This window comes from Bacillus rossius, chromosome 8, assembly GCF_032445375.1.
Source record: "Bacillus rossius redtenbacheri isolate Brsri chromosome 8, Brsri_v3, whole genome shotgun sequence".
Taxonomy (NCBI): Eukaryota; Metazoa; Arthropoda; class Insecta; order Phasmatodea; family Bacillidae; genus Bacillus; species Bacillus rossius.
The window spans coordinates 29,706,382-29,728,478 of NC_086336.1; positions in this window are offsets into that span (position 1 = coordinate 29,706,382).

Here is a 22,097-nt window from a genome sequence, read left to right on the forward strand (position 1 = left end):
TTGTATTCGCCGTTTGTTTTGGTCGCATTAGTGGGCGTGTCCCAAAAAGCAAAATGACTTCAGCATCCACGCCAAACAACCACTCTCTAACTTCTTACCTCCATGTTTTTTGTTTTGACTTCAACTGTTAACACAGCAGAGATTACACACACCTACTCCCTAACTTCTTAACTCCATGGTCCTTACTGGGAAGCCTACATTTCACAAAGGGTTGAGGACCAACCCGAACATGCCCGAAGACTTCACCTTCGGCCAACTTCGTGACTTTGTTTTTATATTCATAACAGCACGGCCATGTTGGTGGATATCAAAAACACTTAATAATAATTGTGAGGTTAAGTGTTTAATTCATAGAAAGAAAGTGCATATTTAGTAATAATCTTAAGATTATTATTCACTGTTATATTACAAGTATTCGTTATGTTCAGGATCTTTCAACGCACTAAATTAAAACAGCAAGCATCATGTACCTCGGGATCAAGTGAAAAACTTGGATATGCGATATTGAATTTTAACTAACTTTCAGATTTGCGTGTAAATTAAGAGATATGTATCATCATTTAGTTCATATTTTCTCTCTACAGGTTTTAAAGTTTAGCCTAGGTTGACGTAATTTGTTTCGTATCACGTGTCCAAATTGATCCCTTGGTTTTGTGGTACAAGATGCTTGCTGTTTTAATTTGTTACGTCGAAAGAGTATGGACATAACAAATACTAGAACATCACAAGACAAACAAATTATCTCAGGTGTTGTGAAATAATTTCTTTTGTAACTGTTTTACATTCATATATAAATTGTAATAACACAAGTTAGTATGCCCATGTTCTTTCAATGTACCAAATCAAAACATCAAGCAAAATGTACCACAGGAACAATGTATACAAGATCATGCCTTCTGGATCAAGGGATGAATTTGAATATGTTATACGGAACTTTTACCAATTTCACTTTCGGGACAAGTATGTATCACAATATCATTATCACATTAATGACGACATTAACATGGCACATTTATGTCATTACCACATCTGCATTATTATGTGACTAGCATGATTATATGGGGGTTTTAGTTGGGGAGTATTCTTATGCTTGTTTTGCACAAAATATGTTTGTGTATTAAACTAGCTTTCTGGTAACGTATTTTATGCTATTGCCATGCTTATTCTAGATTTAGAACATACCTACTACAGTATATATTTTACCTGTGGTATCATATTCTATACTTAAGAACAAGCCCTACCTGTACTAGTATAATAGAACACCATACTGAAGATATATTACATTTCATTATTATTTCTCAAGATATATATCTGATGTAACAGAAGCATATGAATGTCCTCCGTCCAAAAGTTTTTTTTCCAGTGTTTGTACTTTAAGAACGTACAGGTATGTGTGAATGCACAGGTATTATAATGTAAGCTTTAAACTTTGATTACTTGCTAACCTGTAGGAATTTAAAGTCTGTTTTCAGGATAAATTCAGGGCTATGACTAGTGTCAAAAAAAGTTTTTGTCTAATTTTTTTTTAGTTTGTGGAAAAGCCACAACGTAAGATTATTACCCACCTCTCTCCTAACAGCAAATAAAATGCACAGAGTAATTGTATTGTTTTGCGGCTTTTAATTGAATAAAGAAAAAAATTCTGAAAAACTTTTTTTCACATCCTGACATGTATCGAAATATTTCCCAAGAGAATGTTGAGGTACTTTAAGTTGTTTATCGTTTTTAAAACTGCACAAGATTTTATTAAGTTTGTTTTAATCAACAAAAGTAAGAAGAGTAGAAATTATAACTTTTTTTTTTACTTCCTGATATGTTTTTCAGTCATTACCCAAGAGAGCAATACTTGCAGCAAGAAACACATAACTCCATATGTGACAAAATCTGATTATGAGGCCCTTGTTTTTATTGAAGCAAGCTTTTTGCAAGCACAGCAGGGACTCGCACATGGCGGCGCTTGCGATATCGCAATCATGAATGTTAAAACTATTAAACTATTGGTAGACTGCTTGATGTAACACAGTGCTGTCTTACAAAATGATTCCAAAGCATTTCAGGAAGCAAAAGGTATTTTGTAATTTTTATTTTCTTGTTTGCAAAAAATCTGATAAACTGTAAAATTACAATGAACACAAAACACTACTACTTAATTACTATAACATTTTATAAAATCATAAAAATAAACCACCTACTTTTCTGGCTGCTTGTCTTAAGTTTACACAAAAAATATTTACTGTTCTGCCATTAATCTCACTTAGTGTTGCAGCATACAGTATCGCAAAATGCAGTCACTACTACAATCACCACACGTTTATATTCTATACATCTACCTGAGAAACATTAAGAGCTAAGTGCTGTTAACTATTGTTACCACTTGTATTTATAAGCAGTAGTAGTTTTTTTTTTTAATTAATGTGTGTAGGTGCTAATTTTGCCATTGCATTAAATCACCAAACACTCTTTGTGATGTAGGTATACAATATTTCCAATTTTTTATGTAACTGAATGTTTGACAAATATTTGACGTCGACCCAAGTGCCTACCTAGCTCCCTACAGGCCGTTATGACGAGGCAACGCCTCTCCTGCCAGTTAGGCATAATGATATACCAGTGTGTGTTGTTTTTTTTTTCAGCGGACTGTCATCTTTTATATTTTTGAAGGGTATTGTTGTGTTTGTACACCGGGCGACTGAGGTCCCGCCCTGCCTGCGAAACGTCATGTGCTCCGTGGGAGACGTCGAGGGGAGGGAGAGACGCGCCGGGAGGGGAAGCGCCGCGCGCGGAGCGCTCAGTCGAGTCAGTCGCGAGGGAGACACGGTCGCGAGTAGTCGCACAGTCGCTGGGCAGACGGCCCCGAGGAGTAGTCGCGGAGTAGTCGCTGGGCAGACGGCCCCGAGGAGTAGTCGCGGAGTAGTCGCTGGGCAGGCGGCCCCGAGGAGTAGTCGTGGAGAGTCGCGTGAATCGCGGGAGATTTTCGTGGCGCGGTTGCCTAACAAGCGGTCACGATTGAGACGCGGGAGAAGGCTTGCAACCTACAGAGACTTAAAACCTATCCTGAACATCGGGAAGTTAATAGTTATCGTGTCAGTGCCAGCGTCGCACGGACTTTCGGTGCGGTACGGAACGGCGTGGCACAGCCCACGGAGCCGGGCTTCACCCCAGACGGACGCAGGCAGGAACGGGGCCAGCCCCAAGTATTCCGTGTTAGTGGGCTAATAAATCATGAGTCGATCGTTGAATTTGGTATTAGTCATTTCGGGCACCAGGTTGACGTTCCCCGGAGGCCACGAGGCCTGAACCCCCTCTACCACGAGCAGCCGGGCAGCTGCACTTTTCCTGGGGAAAAACCTGGGCGACGACAAGTGGCGCTCAACTTGTGTGGCTACGAACTTTACACAGGGTAACGAACAGTAGTGAGTAATTTCAGTGACGTGCAGAGTCGTAGGACGGGCCGTGAAAGTACGCAGGGAAGCAAGAGGCACGGGGAGCGGAAGCAGGCGCGCCAGTGCGGCGCGACAGCGGGCGAAAGCACGTCGCGTCTCACGCCGGGATCAGATCGCGCGGCGAGATAGCGAGCTACGGACGATAGCACGTCGCGTCTCACGCAGGGATCAGATCGCGCGGCGAGATAGCGAGCTGCGAGTGAAGTGTCGCACGGCGGTGTTGAGTGTCGGCGCGTATTCGCTTACAAAGCTTATCGCGCGAGCGATAATGGACGGGCCTGCCGGTTCAGCCGGGTCGGAGGGACGCAGTGGCAGCATGGACTCCGACGCAACAAAGATGGAAGGGGGAGATAGGTGCGCGTGGTGCGGGCTAGTTTTTACCGCGAAACTGGGCGGCGTAAAAACGGAGGACAGTGAAGTGTGCACCTGTCCGTGGAACAAGACAGGGAATCCGGGAGTGACGCGGGAGAGTGACGGACAGAATCACGGACATTCACCTATAGTGATGCGAGTGACAGAGGTCGCCGTCGTGTTGCCGGAGTTTTCGGGAGAATTACACGAATGTCCGCGGGACTTCCTAGCCGCATGCCGGGACAGATTGGCGAGTGTGCCGAGGGACAGTTGGGTGCCCAAGGTCAGCGGGCAGCTACGGGGCCGTGCACGAACCTGGTGGACGGACACCGGCGATTACCTCACAGGATGGGAAGAGTTTGTGCGGACATTCGAGAGGCGCTTCAACGGGCCACAGGCGCGGGCCAGCTGTCATCGGCAGCTGTACTGCACGACGCAGGCGGACAGTGAAAGCGTCGAGGCATTTGTGCACATGAAAATGCGACTCTATCGCCGTTTGGACACTGGGAGGCCGACGAGCGAGATCCTCCCACTCATCTGCGAGCAGCTGTCACCGGACTTGAGACCATTCATGCGGGGCGCGACCGATTTGGAGCTGTCCGAGTTTGTCGAGCGGGCAAGGGAGGTGGAAGGCGACTTGCGTGCCAACTGGGAGGAGAGGACGCCGTTGCGCCCGAGGCGCGAGATTCGTGTTCAGGGACAGGTGGCGCCAGGGGACGCTATGGCCTTGGTGCCCTATGGGGCCCAGCCTCCCCCACGTCACTCAAGACCGCAACTCGAGGCTAGACCGGAACAAGCAGCCAGGCGGGACGGGCGGTATGCGGACAGAAGGGCGAGTGGCAGCAGGCCACCGCGGTGTCAATATTGCACCTCTGAGCAATACCACTGGCACGTGGACTGTCCGACACGGGAACAAGTGTGGCGGAAGATGGAGGCCGAGGGACGCCGGCCGGGAAACTTCCAGTAGGGGGCAGCGATTTAGTCGGCTACTGTCCCCAACGCACCCGCCCGACGATCACGAATCAGTCACTGTCGGCGGACAGAGAGAGGGGTCGCCGACAGGAATCTTCAGCCAGATTCACGGGGAACAGGACGAACGGGCAAATGTCATCAGAGGTCGCGACGTCATCCGCAGCACATCAGGGTGTACCAACACAGCTGGCACCACCAGACGTCAGCGGCGGGCCGATACCAGCAGTCGCCGGCATCACGTCATCGGCCGGCGCGGCCGAACCCACCCGGCCGCCAGTCGCCCCGGCAGCCCCCACAGCGAACTGGGCCGCACCTGTCTGCCTGGGACGGCTGGGGGAAGACGAGGCTGCTCTGCTCCGAGTCCCGGTGCTCCTGAACGGGCACCCCGTCCATGCTCTGGTGGACACGGCGGCGAGCCACTCGTACGTCGCTGCCCACCTGGTGCCGGAGGGGGAACTGGAGCAGTACGAGGGGACCGTCCTACTGGCCACCGAGGGGACCAGCGCGCCCACCTCTGGGCGCGCCCAGGTAACCATCGGCATACGTGACCAGTCTAGTCAGACGAGCGCCCTGGTCGTCCAAGGACTCCGAGATGACCTGATCCTGGGCCTACCCTGGTTGGTCCAGGAGGACGCCACCATCGACATCAGACAAGGTAGGCTGCACGTGGGTCGACGGGGCCGTCGCACGGTGTACGGCGTGGGTCGAGCAGTTCCCGCCCCGCCAGCCAACCTAGTCTGACTGGCGGACATTGCCAATGACGTGCCCCCTGAGTACGTCACCCTGTTCGAGGACATGTTGTCACAGCACCCCCAAGTCTTCGCAGCCACGGACATGCTAAGGCGCACGACAATGGCAGAACATTCTATACCTACCAGGCCCCACCAACCTATTTTTGTAAAGCCCCGCGGTTTTGGACCAGTCGAGCGGGGAGCCATACAGAAACAGATTACAGAAAAGCTCAGGGACGGGGTGATCGAGCCGAGCGAGTCCCCATACAATAGTCAAGTGGTTATGGCAAGCAAGAAGGATGGGTCTCTTCGTTTTTGTGTGAACTTTAAGCCAGTGAACTCAGTAACAATCCCTGCACCCCCACCCCTCATAAACATTGCAGATTCCCTAGCGGGATTGGGGGACGCCACTATTTTCACATCACTAGACTTAAAGAGCGGGTACTGGCAGGTCCCTGTCAAACCCGAGGACCGCCCCAAAACAGCCTTTACCGCCCCGGATGGTCGCCGATTCCAGTTCTGCGCCATGCCGTTCGGGCTGATGGACGCCCCCACGACGTTTCAGACCATGATGGTCCGCGTCCTGGATGGGTTCGTGGGCGAATTCGTCACGGCCTACCTGGACGACGTGATCGTCTGGTCCAGATTGTGGGAGGACCATGCACGACATCTTGCTTTGGTCCTCGAACGGTTGGCCAGGCACGGCCTCACCTGCGCACCACATAAGTGTCACATCGGGGCGGCGGAGCTCGAATACCTGGGGCATATGGTGGATGCCGCGGGTTGCCGACCTCTACCGAAGCACTTAGACCTCATAGAAACTAAGTCAGCACCACGCACGAGGAAGGAGTTGCAGCGCTTAATGGGCCTCTTAAATTGGCTACGCTCCTTCGTTCCGGATTTCGCGATGGTGACTGCTCCTATCACCGACTTGCTCTCGCCCAAGACAAAGTACAGGTGGACAGCCGAGAAGACTGCGCCCTGGAGGCCGTCAAGCGCCTGTTCCGGAGAAGTCATGTCCTCGCCCGTATGGCACCAGGGGAGCCCCTGTACCTGCAGACGGATGCCAGCAAGGTGGGTATGGGGGCGGTGCTATACCAGGTCGGCCCCGACGGCGAGCGGAGAGTGTTGGAGTATGCCAGCTCCAAATTCGGGCCGGCCGCGAGGAACTATGACGTAAATGAACAGGAATGCTTGGCGGTAGTGTGGGTGGTTAGTCGCTACCGGCACTACCTTGAGGGCAAAGAGTTCACTCTTAGGACAGACAGTCAATGCCTCAAATGGCTAAACACAATGCAGGGCCGCAAGTCTAAATTTACCAGGTGGGCCATGACGCTACAGAACTATGCCTTCCAAGTCGAGCATGTGCCGGGGAAAGCGAACCAGCTCGCGGACGAGCTTTCCCGGCACCCTGACCCGGCAAATGTCTACGAGGACGGAGGATCCTGGGAGGACCTGCTTCCTCCACAGGGTCACTCCTCAGCTATAGGGGAGTCATCCGGGCGTGCCGCCCTGTACGCTGTGACTCACCAGCCCCAGAGACTCGGTCGCGAGTCTGTAGACACACTAGCCGACCTCATCAATGCTGTTCAGCAGGTACAGCTGGGAGACGCCGCCGCCAGGGCCGCTGTCGAGGCGTGTGGCGCCCAGGTGACACCGTACCAGAGGGTGGTAGACGGGGTCCTGCAGAGTAGGGCACCTGGGGATATGGAGTCAAGGCGAATTTACGCCCCGGAGGGAGCCCGATCCGCCATCCTCGCCTACTTCCATGACCACCGGCTCGTGGGTCACCCCGGCGCAGAGCAGACGGCGGAGGCGCTGCGCACCACGTTTCACTGGCCGGGGGTGGCCCGGGACGTCCGGGAGTATGTGAGGAATTGTCTCCGCTGTCAACACTGCAAGGCGAGGAGGACAGATGGTGAGGAGCAGCAGCGACCGAGGCAGCCCCAACACCCCTTCCACACCATAGCGCTAGACATCATGGGTCCTTATCCTCGGAGCAGCAAGGGAAGGAGGTTCCTCGTGGTAGTCACAGACTTGTTCACCAGGTGGGTGGAGGCCTACCCTGTCTCCAACGTCCGTTCGGGTACACTAATCGCCCTGTTGGACGGGGAGGTTTTTCCCCGGTTTGGATACCCGGCAGTAGTTTTGAGTGATAATGGATGCCAGTTCACGGGTGCCAGATGGAAGCAGGCATGTCGAAGATGGGGGGTGGACCATCATACTACCCCCACATACCACCCAAGGGCCAACCCAACCGAGAGACGGAACCAGGAAATTAAGGCACAGCTCCGTCTCCGGTTGGGCGAGGACCACAGCAAGTGGGACTTGCATATTCCGGCTCTCCTGTACAGTCTGAGACGAAGGACGAATGCGGTTACGGGGTACACACCGGCAGAACTAGTCCAGGGGCAGAACTTGGCGCTGCCAGGCGAGTGCCGCGTGGCGGCGGCCGCTACAGCAGGGGAGTGGGGCGAGTCGCTGCGGGCAGAGCTGTCGGAGAAACGGGAGCAGGCAAGGCAACATCAGGAAACCTACCTCCGCAAGCACACGCCACAGACGGATAGGCCACCGCCCGTGCTAGCGCCGGGGGAGCAGGTGTTTGTGCGCCAACACCACCTGTCATCTGGAGCCAAAAAGTTCTGCGCTGGGTTAGCGCCAAAATGGGCGGGGCCCCGGCCCATTCTACGTCAGGCAGGACCAACGTCGTACATAGTACGGACGCCCAATGGAGGGCGTACCAAAATTCATAGGGACGACCTCAGACGTGCAACGGACGTGGAAACGGACACAGAGCAGCCCGGGAGTCCGGATTGGCCGCCAGCATTGCCGGCGAACACGCCCCAGGGAGCGTCCCGGACGTCAGAGCCACGTGGTCCGATAGGCCCCCAGGCCCCGGGGGAGGCAAGGGAAAATGTGCCAGACGTTACTCCCACAGACATCACTCCAGCACCAACGTCCACGGACATACTGGAGACAAGGCCAACAGACGCGACAGAGGACGTGATCCCGGATGACGAGACACGAGACGTGACTTCTGCGGCTGCGGGAGACAGGACACCAGGCAGGGCTGAAGGGGAGGAGGCAGAGCAGTGGCCTTATAGCCGGGAGCTGTGGCAGTACCTGGAGACAACGTTGGACTCTCTGGAGAGGGGTTGGAAGGGGTGGCCCGCCCTTGACACGGGGCGGCAGGCGTACCGGGACGGGTCACGGGAAATTGTCACGGAACCAGAGTCGGATGATGAAGAAGAGGGGGTCAGTGAGGAGCAGGGCCTTCCCCGCCAAATCTCTGGGGGCGGTTGCGACATTTCTGAGTGTCTGGGAACAAATGTTGAGGCGAACACAGGGGACGAGGAGGAGCGCCGCCTGCGCCAACAGATGCAGTGGACCGGGGGTGAGTGCCGTTCGGATGACCCGACCCCCACCCTGTTCGACCTGTTTCCACAGGCTGCATCCACACCTAAGGCGAGTCCGCACGCAGATTTTCCCCCTCAGGCAGGCCCCGCCGCGCTCGTAGTAAGCAAACCCGCTACACCATCTCGTCCCTCCAGGACCCGCATGGCCCCTGAATATCTGAAAGATTATGTGTGCCCCACTCTGACCATGCCAGTGCGCCGCGACGTACCCATACCCAGGTGCAGCGTGATGAGCCTGTTACCCTCCTGGGAGCAGTGCGAGGTTGACCCCCAGTGTGACCACACAGTGTTTGAATTATCCCCAAGTGCGTCGAGTGATACCTAACTGAGAGACGTTGCCGCGCATAGCGGCCTCGTGGGAGGGGGGGCATTTGACGTCGACCCAAGTGCCTACCTAGCTCCCTACAGGCCGTTATGACGAGGCAACGCCTCTCCTGCCAGTTAGGCATAATGATATACCAGTGTGTGTTGTTTTTTTTTTCAGCGGACTGTCATCTTTTATATTTTTGAAGGGTATTGTTGTGTTTGTACACCGGGCGACTGAGGTCCCGCCCTGCCTGCGAAACGTCATGTGCTCCGTGGGAGACGTCGAGGGGAGGGAGAGACGCGCCGGGAGGGGAAGCGCCGCGCGCGGAGCGCTCAGTCGAGTCAGTCGCGAGGAAAACACGGTTGCGAGTAGTCGCACAGTCGCTGGGCAGACGGCCCCGAGGAGTAGTCGCGGAGTAGTCGCTGGGCAGACGGCCCCGAGGAGTAGTCGCGGAGTAGTCGCTGGGCAGGCGGCCCCGAGGAGTAGTCGCGGAGAGTCGCGTGAATCGCGGGAGATTTTCGTGGCGCGGTTGCCTAACAAGCGGTCACGATTGAGACGCGGGAGAAGGCTTGCAACCTACAGAGACTTAAAACCTATCCTGAACATCGGGAAGTTAATAGTTATCGTGTCAGTGCCAGCGTCGCACGGACTTTCGGTGCGGTACGGAACGGCGTGGCACAGCCCACGGAGCCGGGCTTCACCCCAGACGGACGCAGGCAGGAACGGGGCCAGCCCCAAGTATTCCGTGTTAGTGGGCTAATAAATCATGAGTCGATCGTTGAATTTGGTATTAGTCATTTCGGGCACCAGGTTGACGTTCCCCGGAGGCCACGAGGCCTGAACCCCCTCTACCACGAGCAGCCGGGCAGCTGCACTTTTCCTGGGGAAAAACCTGGGCGACGACATATTAAAAACAAAAAAAAATATTGAAAGCTGTGAATACATGAAGAACAGTATACATTTAAATAAGATAGGCCTACCAAAACTATTGAGCTTATCAAATTATACATATACTTACCAAATGAAATGTGTTGACCATCTGGTGTGTATCATGTTGCCATGAATATTATTTTTCTGCTATATAGTTTCTGTTAAATACTATGTATTACTTTATTGCTCTACAGTTTCTGTTATGGACTTTGTCTCCAGATTGCCATTTATATGACTTATTCTCTACATTCTCAGTACTTGTAATTGTTTCTGTTTGTTGCAGGTATGTAAGGAAATTAGAAAATGAGCTGAAACATTAAACTCCTTGGACACTCCATAGAAAGGAAGAATTATTTTCTGTTTAATGCTGGCATGTGAAGACATTAGAACATTTTCTTGTAGATTAAATTCTTTGGACATTCAATGAAAATGAATTATTTTGTGAATTTTTGTTATAATAGTGCTTTTTTTATTTCACTTAGAATTTTATTTCATTGCCAGTTAATTGATAGTAACTAAGAAAGTGAAATAAATTTTTTTTTTTGGAAAAATAAAGAGTATTTTTTACAACCTAATATTTCATGATTGTCTATCTTCAAAACTTACCAAACTTGGGTGATTCATATGGAAAAAATAATGCTGTCATTTAAAGGAAAGAAAAGTGTAAAGATTTTTGCTGAACGTTCATAATAAATAATTTTACCTTTTGACATGTCAGTTATCTGTAAAACACATTGTAGTTATTAGTATGTACAAGAAAGAAAGTGCAAGATTTTATGCCTCCTTTAAAATATTAGTGTTTAAATATTCAATGTGTCTTCGTTTTTTTCATTCCACAGCACATAAATGAATTTTTTTTATAAAGTAAACATATAAATTTAAATGTAACATGTAACCTTAGTAGTATAGGATAGTATGTTCTGAAACAGGCTTCAGGCTGTGGAGCTGTGTGTCCTATCCGCCATCTTGGATTGTGACGTCACGGTGGCCATTTTTGACTCAAAATTCCTCAAAATTGACTCAAAATGACTCAAAAATTCCCGTTTTAAGAAAAAAATTCCCGTTTTCGAGGGAAAAATTCCCGTTTCGAGGGAAAATTTCCCGTTTTATTCCGTAAAAATCCCAGCAGCTAGAAATGTCCATATGTAGGCTTAAGCATCCATGTCTACAGCCTCAGATAAGCCTAATCATGGATAATGACGTCACCGTTGCAATTATCGTTATGGTCGCCATCTTGAAATCAAGAAACTGGAGATCAACATCTTGTTTTCGTCGGCGAGAGTGCGCTGATGTCATGTTAATTTAATTCTTATCCGGTAGAGTGCAGTAATCAATTTATGCTGTGACACCCGCCATCTTGAAATTTGGACGCCATCTTGAAAATCCGTAATTATTTAGCTATAAATTCGGGAAAAATTTTTAAAATCATTAAAAAAATTATTTAATCGAATAAATAATAAAAATCTTAAAAACCACTGTTGCAGTTATCGTTACGCTCGCCATCTTGAAAATCCGTAATTTTTATGTTAGAAAATCGGGAAAATTTTAAAAATCATTAAAAAAATTATTTGATCGAATTAAAAAAAATATTAAAAACCACTGTTGCAGTTATCGTTACGGTCGCCATCTTGGATTATATAAATGTTGCATATTTCGTTACACCCACCATCTTGGTTGAGTAACATGTCATTCTTACACTTAACGTTACAACCACCATATTGGATCCTATTAATGTTGCAATTATCGTTATGGTCGCCATCTTGAAATTTAGTCACCATCTTGAAATTTAGACGCCATCTTGGAAATCCGTAATTTTTATGTTAGAAAATCGGGAAAAATTCCAAAATTCATCAAAAAATTAACTTAATAGAATTCTGATTGATTATATCGATGTACGTCCTTGGTTCGAAACCGGTGAGGGCAAAAAATAAAAAAAATCAGATCCTTCCTCCACAGAAGCCACCTACAGACTGACCTACCACCACCAATAACTAGGTATTTACCATCAGCTGGTATGATGTCATGTCCGCCATCTTGTCTTTGTCCGCTGGAGGCAACCATCTTGTTTTCGTCTGCTAGAGTGTGCTGGAGACATGTTAGTATAATGTTCTGTTCACCATAACTTTGACCTTGACCTAGAAATTTGACCTTGAACTTTTACCTTGACCTTAAACTTTGACCTTGACCTTAAACTTTGACCTTGACCTTGAACTTTGACATTGACCTGGAAAATTGACTTTGGCCTTTGACCTTGACCTTGAACTTTGACCTTGACCTTGAAATTTGACCTTGACCTTGATGTCCATCATGGATCCGTCATTTTATGTTCAGTACATGCTAGTGGTCATTACCACCATCATGTTTTCGTCTGCTGGAGAACACCATATTGTGTGTACTCGTCTTACCATCATGCTAGTTTTATTCTAACATGCTACAGTGCAGTAATCATTTATTATTACTGAGGTGCCCACCATCTTGAAATTTGACCGCCATCTTGAAATCATGTAATTATTTAGCTAGAAATGCGGGAAAAATTCCAATAGTCTCCGAAAAAATCAATTATTAATTTACAAATTGAATCGATGGATCCCTGTCCACGGTTCGATTCTTGACCAGAGACAGTTGTAACTAATTATTAAATAAATGTTAGGTTCTGTTTTCCATTACCTTTCGTGGAGTTTATTAATCATTCACTTTACGAAAATCAACTCAAGTCAATATACCGGACCAACGAATTAAATCAGTACCGATTAGCCTATTATGAAAGTCTAATTTTTCAATAATCTGAATAACATATAAGCCGTTCATGTACAAAGCCACACATATAGATCAATTGTCTTCAGTCCATGAGACCGAGTCATGTCATTATCAGAAGTATAGGCTAGTCATTTCAGGACCACATGACCTTCGTAATCCATCGTGACATTTTTATACATTCTAAAGGACCAAGTAACCTTGTAAAATATTTTAGTAACACCAAGAGGTGATAAACTAGTAAATATTCAATCACTACATTTTGTACTACGCGCAATCAACAAAAAAGGAAGCACCAACAACGAAAAGACAGCACCACCAACGAAAAGACAGCTCATTTGGAAGCACCGACAACGAAAAGGCAGCACCGCCAACGTAAATACAGTACATTTGGAAGCACCGACAACGAAAAGACAGCAGCGACAACGAAAAGACAGAACATTTGGAAGCACCGACAACGAAAAGGCACCACATTTGGAAGCACCAACATCTAAAAGACAGCACCGCCATCGAAAAGGCAGCACATTTTGGAAGCACCGACAACGAAAAGGCAGCACCGTCATCGTAAAGGCAGTGACCGCAAGACCGGGTCATGTCAATATCAGACATATAGACCATGAACTCAGTACACACAGGAAAAAGGAATGTACACGCAGGAAAACGGAACGTACACGCTGGAAAACGGAATTTACACTCAGGAAAACGGAATGTACACGCAGGAAAACGGAATATACACACAGGAAAACGGAATTTACACTCAGGAAAACGGAACGTACACGCAAGAAAAACGGAATGTACGCGCAGGAAAACGGAAGGTACACGCAGTAAAATGGAACGTACACGCAGGAAAAACGGAATGTACACGCAGGAAAACGGAAAGTATACGCAGGAAAACGGAACGTACACGCAGGAAAACGGATCGTACACGCAGGAAAACGGAATGTTCACGCAGGAAAACGGAATGTACACGCAGGAAAACGGAATTTACACGCAGGAAAACGGAACGTACACGCAGGAAAACGGAATGTTCACGGAGGAAAACAGAATGTACACGCAGGAAAACGGAAGGTACACGCAGGAAAACGGAACGTACACGCAGGAAAACGGAATGTACACGCAGGAAAACGGAACATACACGCAGGAAAACGGATCGTACACGCAGGAAAACGGAACGTACATGCAGGAAAACGGATCGTACACGCAGGAAAACGGAACATACACGCAGGAAAACGGAATGTTCACGCAGGAAAACGGAACGTACACGCAGGAAAATGAAATTTACACACAGGAAAACAGAAAGTACACGCAGGAAAACGGAACGTACATGCAGGAAAACGGAACGTACACACAGGAAACGGAACGTACACGCAGGAAACGGAATGATCACAGGCTCCAAAATTCATTGGCTCCAATATTCATTGACTCCAATATTCATCTGATTTTTTTTATTTTTTGCCCTCACCGGTTTCGAACCAAGGACGTACATCGATATAATCAATCAGAATTCTATTAAGTTAATTTTTTGATGAATTTTGGAATTTTTCCCGATTTTCTAACATAAAAATTACGGATTTCCAAGATGGCGTCAAAATTTCAAGATGGTGACTAAATTTCAAGATGGCGACCATAACGATAATTGCAACATTAATAGGATCCAATATGGTGGTTGTAACGTAAAGTGTAAGAATGACATGTTACTCAACCAAGATGGTGGGTGTAACGAAATATGCAAAATTTATATAATCCAAGATGGCGACCGTAACGATAACTGCAACAGTGGTTTTTAATATATTTTTTTAATTCGATCAAATAATTTTTTTAATGATTTTTAAAATTTTCCCCATTTTCTAACATAAAAATTACGGATTTTCAAGATGGCGGGCGTAAGGATAACTGCAACAGTGGTTTTTAAGATTTTTATTATTTATTCGATTAAATAATTTTTTTAATGATTTTTAAAATTTTCCCGATTTTCTAACATAAAAATTACGGATTTTCAAGAAGGCGGGCGTAACGATAACTGCAACAGTGGTTTTTAAGATTTTTATTATTTATTCGATTAAATAATTTTTTTAATGATTTTAAAAAATTTTCCCGAATTTATAGCTAAATAATTACGGATTTTCAAGATGGCGTCCAAATTTCAAGATGGCGGGTGTCACAGCATAAATTGATTACTGCACTCTACCGGATAAGAATTAAATTAACATGACATCAGCACACTCTCGCCGACGAAAACAAGATGTTGATCTCCAGTTTCTTGATTTTAAGATGGCGACCATAACGATAATTGCAACATTAATAGGATCCAATATGGTGGTTGTAACGTAAAGTGTAAGAATGACATGTTACTCAACCAAGATGGTGGGTGTAACGAAATATGCAAAATTTATATAATCCAAGATGGCGACCGTAACGATAACTGCAACAGTGGTTTTTAATATATTTTTTTAATTCGATCAAATAATTTTTTTTAATGATTTTTAAAATTTTCCCGATTTTCTAACATCAAAATTATGGATTTTCAAGATGGCGGGCGTAACGATAACTGCAACAGTGGTTTTTAAGATTTTTATTATTTATTCGATTAAATAATTTTTTTAGTGATTTTTAAAATTTTCCCGATTTTCTAACATAAAAATTACGGATTTTCAAGATGGCGAGCGTAACGATAACTGCAACAGTGGTTTTTAAGATTTTTATTATTTATTCGATTAAATAATTTTTTTAATGATTTTAAAAATTTTTCCCGAATTTATAGCTAAATAATTACGGATTTTCAAGATGGCGTCCAAATTTCAAGATGGCGGGTGTCACAGCATAAATTGATTACTGCACTCTACCGGATAAGAATTAAATTAACATGACATCAGCGCACTCTCGCCGACGAAAACAAGATGTTGATCTCCAGTTTCTTGATTTCAAGATGGCGACCATAACGATAATTGCAACGGTGACGTCATTATCCATGATTAGGCTTATCTGAGGCTGTAGACATGGATGCTTAAGCCTACATATGGACATTTCTAGCTGCTGGGATTTTTACGGAATAAAACGGGAAATTTTCCCTCGAAACGGGAATTTTTCCCTCGAAAACGGGAATTTTTTTCTTAAAACGGGAATTTTTGAGTCATTTTGAGTCAATTTTGAGGAATTTTAAGGAATTTTGAGTCAAAAATGGCCACCGTGACGTCACAATCCAAGATGGCGGATAGGACACACAGCTCCACAGCCTGAAGCCTGTTTCAGAACATGCTATCCTATACTACTATGGCCGACTCCATGCAAATCCCCAATAAGACTGCTGTTAGATGTAACGTAAGCACATAACGAAGCAATCAGGAACTTTTGTCAGGGTAAAGCATAAGGTATAACGCAAAGTGTAACACCGCAATGCATAGCATGCCAATAAATGCGAGAACAAATTGACAGTGATTTCCAGTGCCCCCTTACCTAAGTTAGGCATCAGCCAACCATGCTGCTTGAGGAGTGTGATACTACTTCTCTAGTTAGTAATTCAACCACCGCCACGATCCTAGTGAACAAAGCTGGGGCCGACGACCCACCAAACAGCTGCATAAGTTAGCCTGGCACCCTCCCGGAAAGAAAATAAAATTTTTAAGCTGTAAATATATAAGGATGATTTTGAATTTTCCATGAAAAACAATTGAAACATGCTATAGATACAACACTAAATATAATTATCCTGAAACATGTTGAATTCAGTTAAGTTCTGTTACATAGTTGAACAGTGACGAGATTCTGCAAGATAGGAATAGCCTCTGTCCTTAAGTATGGGCGGTGGGCCTTCACTAATCAAAATTCCCGCGCGTCTTGTTAAAAGAAAAACAAAGTCCCGAAGTTGGCCGAAGGTTAAGTCTTCGGGCATGTTCGGGTTGGTCCTCAACCCTTTGTGAAATGTAGGCTTCCCGTCCTTACTTACTAAAACTTGAGGCGTGACAATTAGGGATATTTTATTACATAAAAAGGTTTATACATTATGTTTATTTTAATAAAAGAAAGGGGTCGTCGCACCGACTCTAGCACCGCCTCTTGCCGGGCGCCCAACACACACACACACACACACACACACGCACGGGGCGGGAGGTTTGAATAGAGGGTGGAGGTGGGTGGAGAGGGGGGTCAGTTGCGGCTTGACGTGGCACATCGGGCTAAGGGAGGGCGTAGCCCTGGTCGACGTCAGAGTGAAGTAACGCATTTGAAGTACAAATATACTTACAAATTATGCATAATTAAGTTACATAGAATTTCTTAATTTCTTGGCTAACTTATTGGTTGCGATATGTACACTTTCAAAACTTTTTTTTATGACTAGTTTCATTTTGTTTTAGTGAACCACTTTTAATATTTTGCCGCCCGGGGCACATGCCCCCCATGCCCCCCCTTAGTACCGGCCCTGACTAAAATAGACATAGAATGAACTTATCAAAAGTTTTATAATATGTAAGAAAACTGGCATTACACTGTTGATGATAAATACTAGTCTCCTAAAACTTTCAATCTTTGCGGTAGCATGTGGTTGAGAAGCTCGGGAGATTTTTTGATGTGGTTCAAACCTTGTCACTAGAAAACATTACTTTTTTTTTTTTTAATAATTTATTGGATTATACAAAATTTGCTGTAAGATAACATGTATTAATATATTTTATTTATATGTCTAATTACTATAATACTAAAGGGTATAATGTGCCTAAGGCACATGTTGAAAATTGATAAGTACAACAAACACTTCAATATAATATACTAGGTACATAAAGTTTTTTTTATTAAAAAGCAATTTTTTTAATATGGTGCAAATAAAAATTATTTCTGATATAAATATGAAATAATAGAAAATTAGTTGATAAAAAATTACACACATATATAAGTGCATCTGTGCTATTTACCAATAATTTTAGCAACAAGAAATTGACAACAAAAGCAGAATATAATATAAAATTCAAAAGGACGTAACTACAAAGAAGTAAATCGGTCAAAAAAAACTTTTGGGCATTCAAACATATATATTAAGGTGTCCCTTTTGAGGATTTTTTTTTAATTTTCTATATCTTTTATAAATATTAAACCATACTCAAATATTAAATTTTATCTTTCTAGCACGTTTACAACCCGTGTCGGCCAAGCCCCAAAAATTTGCAAAAATCTTGTTTTGCCCTAAAATTAAGTTGTATAAAATTATTAAAAATGTATTTTATGAAGTAAATAAAAGAAAAAAGGAAATAAGAGAAATATTTAATATTATTAAAACACATAAAATAACAACAATCAGGCAGGGTGACTTATATTTAGGGTACGTTTTTTTACTGTCCGGATACCAGTTTTATGTTCCTGGACACAGCACATAAGTAATTACTTATGCTCTTTGTCAGCTGTGTCATTTATAACCTTCAAAAGACTTATTCTTTTAGCCTCCATAAAAGCGGTATTATCATCCCAAGACGAAACATCTTCATGAAGAAAACTGTCATCGATTTTAAGTCGAGAAAGAAATGGTTTGAACTTTTCCGATACAAAATCATTCAGCGTTTTATCTGAAACAAAAACGGGTTAGTTATTAAAAAAAAATAATGGCAGTATTTTTTTTAATTATTTGTCGAAAATCAGGTTCAAAGCCGGGGGTCTAGTATTTTTTTCATCTTTTTCGCTTTTATCGGAACAGTTTCTTTATATAGTTTAAAATGTTGCTCTGAAAATCGAATAATTCGATAGTCTACGTAGCTGCTTCAGCAGCGAATTCTAGTGGCGGGTGCAGAAACTACGTGCGATTTGCGTCAAGAAATATAATTGAAAACACAATTTGCGTACATCTGTCACGCTCGGCATTATTTTTTAAGAATTCTACGTTGAATTTCGTGTCCGAGTTTCGCATTATAAGTGTGTTTGCATTATGAGAACTCATAAATTTGTTCATTAGATTAGGTTAGATGTTACACATCACTGGCCAGTACTGAAAGACTTGCTCGCATTTATTTTTGCGAAGAAATGTTTAATTTGAATGCAACATATTTTGAAACATGTCGATTGACGGGGGGGGGGGGGGAAAGGGGAGGGGGGGGGGGACCGTAAAATTGATGGCGTTCGTGTGTTTGGTGCGAATGTAATGGTAAGATCGTATGATTGTTTCTGTTCTTCGCTCGCAGTAACGCGATATTCTGCTGTTGCATCGCGCATTTTGTAAAAAAGAAATATACTAACGTTTCCCACTTTGTTACGTTAGAAGTATACGCTGTCTCAAAGTGCGTGGGTGCGGCGACAAGCTACCAAAACAGACGAGTGACGCCAGCGGAAGAGGACTTCTTCTCCCGTCGATGCTAGTTACGATGTGGATGCGCCTCCGAGTGCCAAACAGTGTCCAAACTGCCGTAATTCTTGGCGCCCGTAATCGAGTTTGGCGACCGCCCCTCGACCTCTGGCAGTGTAGTGCTGGGGAGGGGGGAGGGGGAGGAGGAGGGGGGAACTTGGTTGCCAGCCCGGGGCGACTGTAAGGTCTGGTTATCAACCGTCTCGTAGAGAACACTCCCCCACAGCTCTCCCCGGAGTGCAGGTTGCCGACGATATACGCAGCCAGGCCCCAGCGAGACGGAAGTGCTCTTCGTTTCCGTCACCATTAAGGGAAAGTGTTTGTGAGCGTTTATAAGAAAAATTGTCTATGAGCACGGTCACACTGGAAGACAATCACTTGTAGCTTCCAAGCTTGATCTCACTCGCCAGGTTGATTTTTTTTTTTTTAATTTTACTCGTCATTACTATTATCTAAGGGTAATATCAGAAATTTCAACTCTATTGCCTGCCTTTCATTTGTTGTTTTGTCAATAATATTTTCAACGGATAGTTACCATGTGTACCTAATATAATGGGTGTAAATGTCGTACAAGTAGTAATAATCATGAATATGTGCGATTTTTACACCCATTATATTACACTTAGTCATAATTATCACCACTTGTGCGACAATTGCACCCATTATATGACACTTAGTCGTTGAAAATATTAGTGACAGAACAATAAATGTAAGGGAAGTATCGAGGTGAAATTTCTGAAATAGCCGTGAAATAATATGTCCATAAAAGAATTTCCCAGTTATACATTTTAACAGTATCAACTGCAAGCGTTGTAGAGTGTTGGTTCAAAGTTCAAAGCTCAAACAGTTTTAAATAAGCGCATGCGCGCATACTGCTTTGTTGTTTTCTCGCTTGCAGCGTCACCTATGTTGAAAGAATGGCTCTTTCCCCAATTAGTAGAGGATGAACCTGTAGACTTTATTTGGCAACAGAATGGAGGCCCCTCACCATTGGAACCTCTTTATACGAGAGTGGTTGAACGTCGAAGTCCGTGGCCGCTGGATTGGTCACAATGTTCGAGACGACAGAGCGATTTTTCGCTGGCTTCCATGTTCACCTGACATAAGGCCAAGCGATATTTTCCTTTGAGGCTTTATAAAAGATCGTGTCTATGTTCCGCCTTACTTAATGATGTCCAGAGTTGAGGCGCAGAATTGAAGAGGCTACTGTACTGCTTTCATTACTCCGGACTTGTTAACCAAAGTGTGGGAAGTTTCGGACTTTAGGTTGGATGTGTGCCATATAACTAAAGGTGAACATATTGAGCTGAGCATTTGTAAGTAAAACTAGATTAGTTTACCTTCAGTGTGATTATGATTTGCAGTAAATAGTATATATTAAACTGTGATTGTATACAATTGAAACCGTGACATTCTTTGATGACAGCCTGTATTAATGACGAGAAAACGATATATATATATATATATATATATATATATATATATATATATATATATATATATATATATATATGGCATGTGAGACGGAACATTCAGGCAAGGTCAGTCCTGGGGTACATTCGCGATAGCACGCAACAACTCAGTCGCACACGCACAGCACAGAGGTCGAAGCTAAATTCCCACAAAATTCGACGGTTCCTAAGATTCTGTTTACTTCTGTGGAAAATCGAACTTTCATTGGTTTGAATTTTGTCATATTTCATTACCTGACGCAGTTGTTTATCTATATACAACAAGCATTTAATTTTTAAGTTTTGTTTTTTGTTTTTAAAGACTGAGAAAGTTAAACTAAAAAGCATTGCCTCGCAAATAAATACCGCGTTCAGAACAGCTGAACGTTTTACATGTGACATGCACATATCAAAAAAATGCTTAAGGCTGGACTAGATTTTCAACAGCACGCGCACAGCACAGACACGCAGAAGTAGAATGTACATAAACCACAGCTGCCTCATCGGAAAATAGCACACGCACAGCAAAACATCACGCGCTCGGCGCACAGAAAATTTAACTTTAAACGTTTCTCTGTGCTATGCGCCGATTTCTGTTTGTGGACAATCAGCATGGACTACTAAGGTAACAATTTTTTTTAATATGCGTATTTCTAAGATAAAAAATGAAACTAATTTTAATATGGAATCTATTTGCTAAGCAATTATTTGTTCATATTCGTTAAAAACAAAACGGCGAAATTAAATGCATCGATTTAGGTAACCAACAGCTTTATACAATAATAGCTGGCAAAATTAAAAAGACAGACGTTTTGCTGTGCGAGTTCGACTTTGCTATTCACGTGCTGCTTGCGTGCTATCACGAATGTTAGCGAACTAGGATTTAGCTACTCCATGCCTCTGACGTAGCGCATGCTGATTGGTCACGAACAGAAATCGGAGCACACCGTAAAGCTAGAAGTCGGACAAATGCTGTGACCCGTGCGTGCGCTTTTTTTTCCTTTGCGTGAGTTGTGTTCCAACGTAGCAGCTGCTGTGTGTTTGTGTAGGTACACTGAACTTCCATGCGAGTGTATAGTGTACTGTTGCGGATGTAGTCAAGCCTTTATCGAGCGAGTTGGCGCAAAAGTTGAAAGTTAAACTCGCATCAGGGAGGACGCGACTTCAAAGCCCGCTTCAACCATCCTGATTTCGGTTTATGTGATTTCATTCATCGTGTTAACAATGCATTAGGAGGAGCGTATTATACGCCATCGGGGGAGGCAGACTAATGATTTCCCTGTAATTCTTCATTTTGCAAGAAGAGGAAGATTGTGTAAATAAAGCAACTGAAGATGTAGATAAATTAAGGGGAATATGGTGTAAATAAAGCCAAGTGTCTCGCAGCCTGAAATTAACTTCAACCTTCACAATGAGGCAG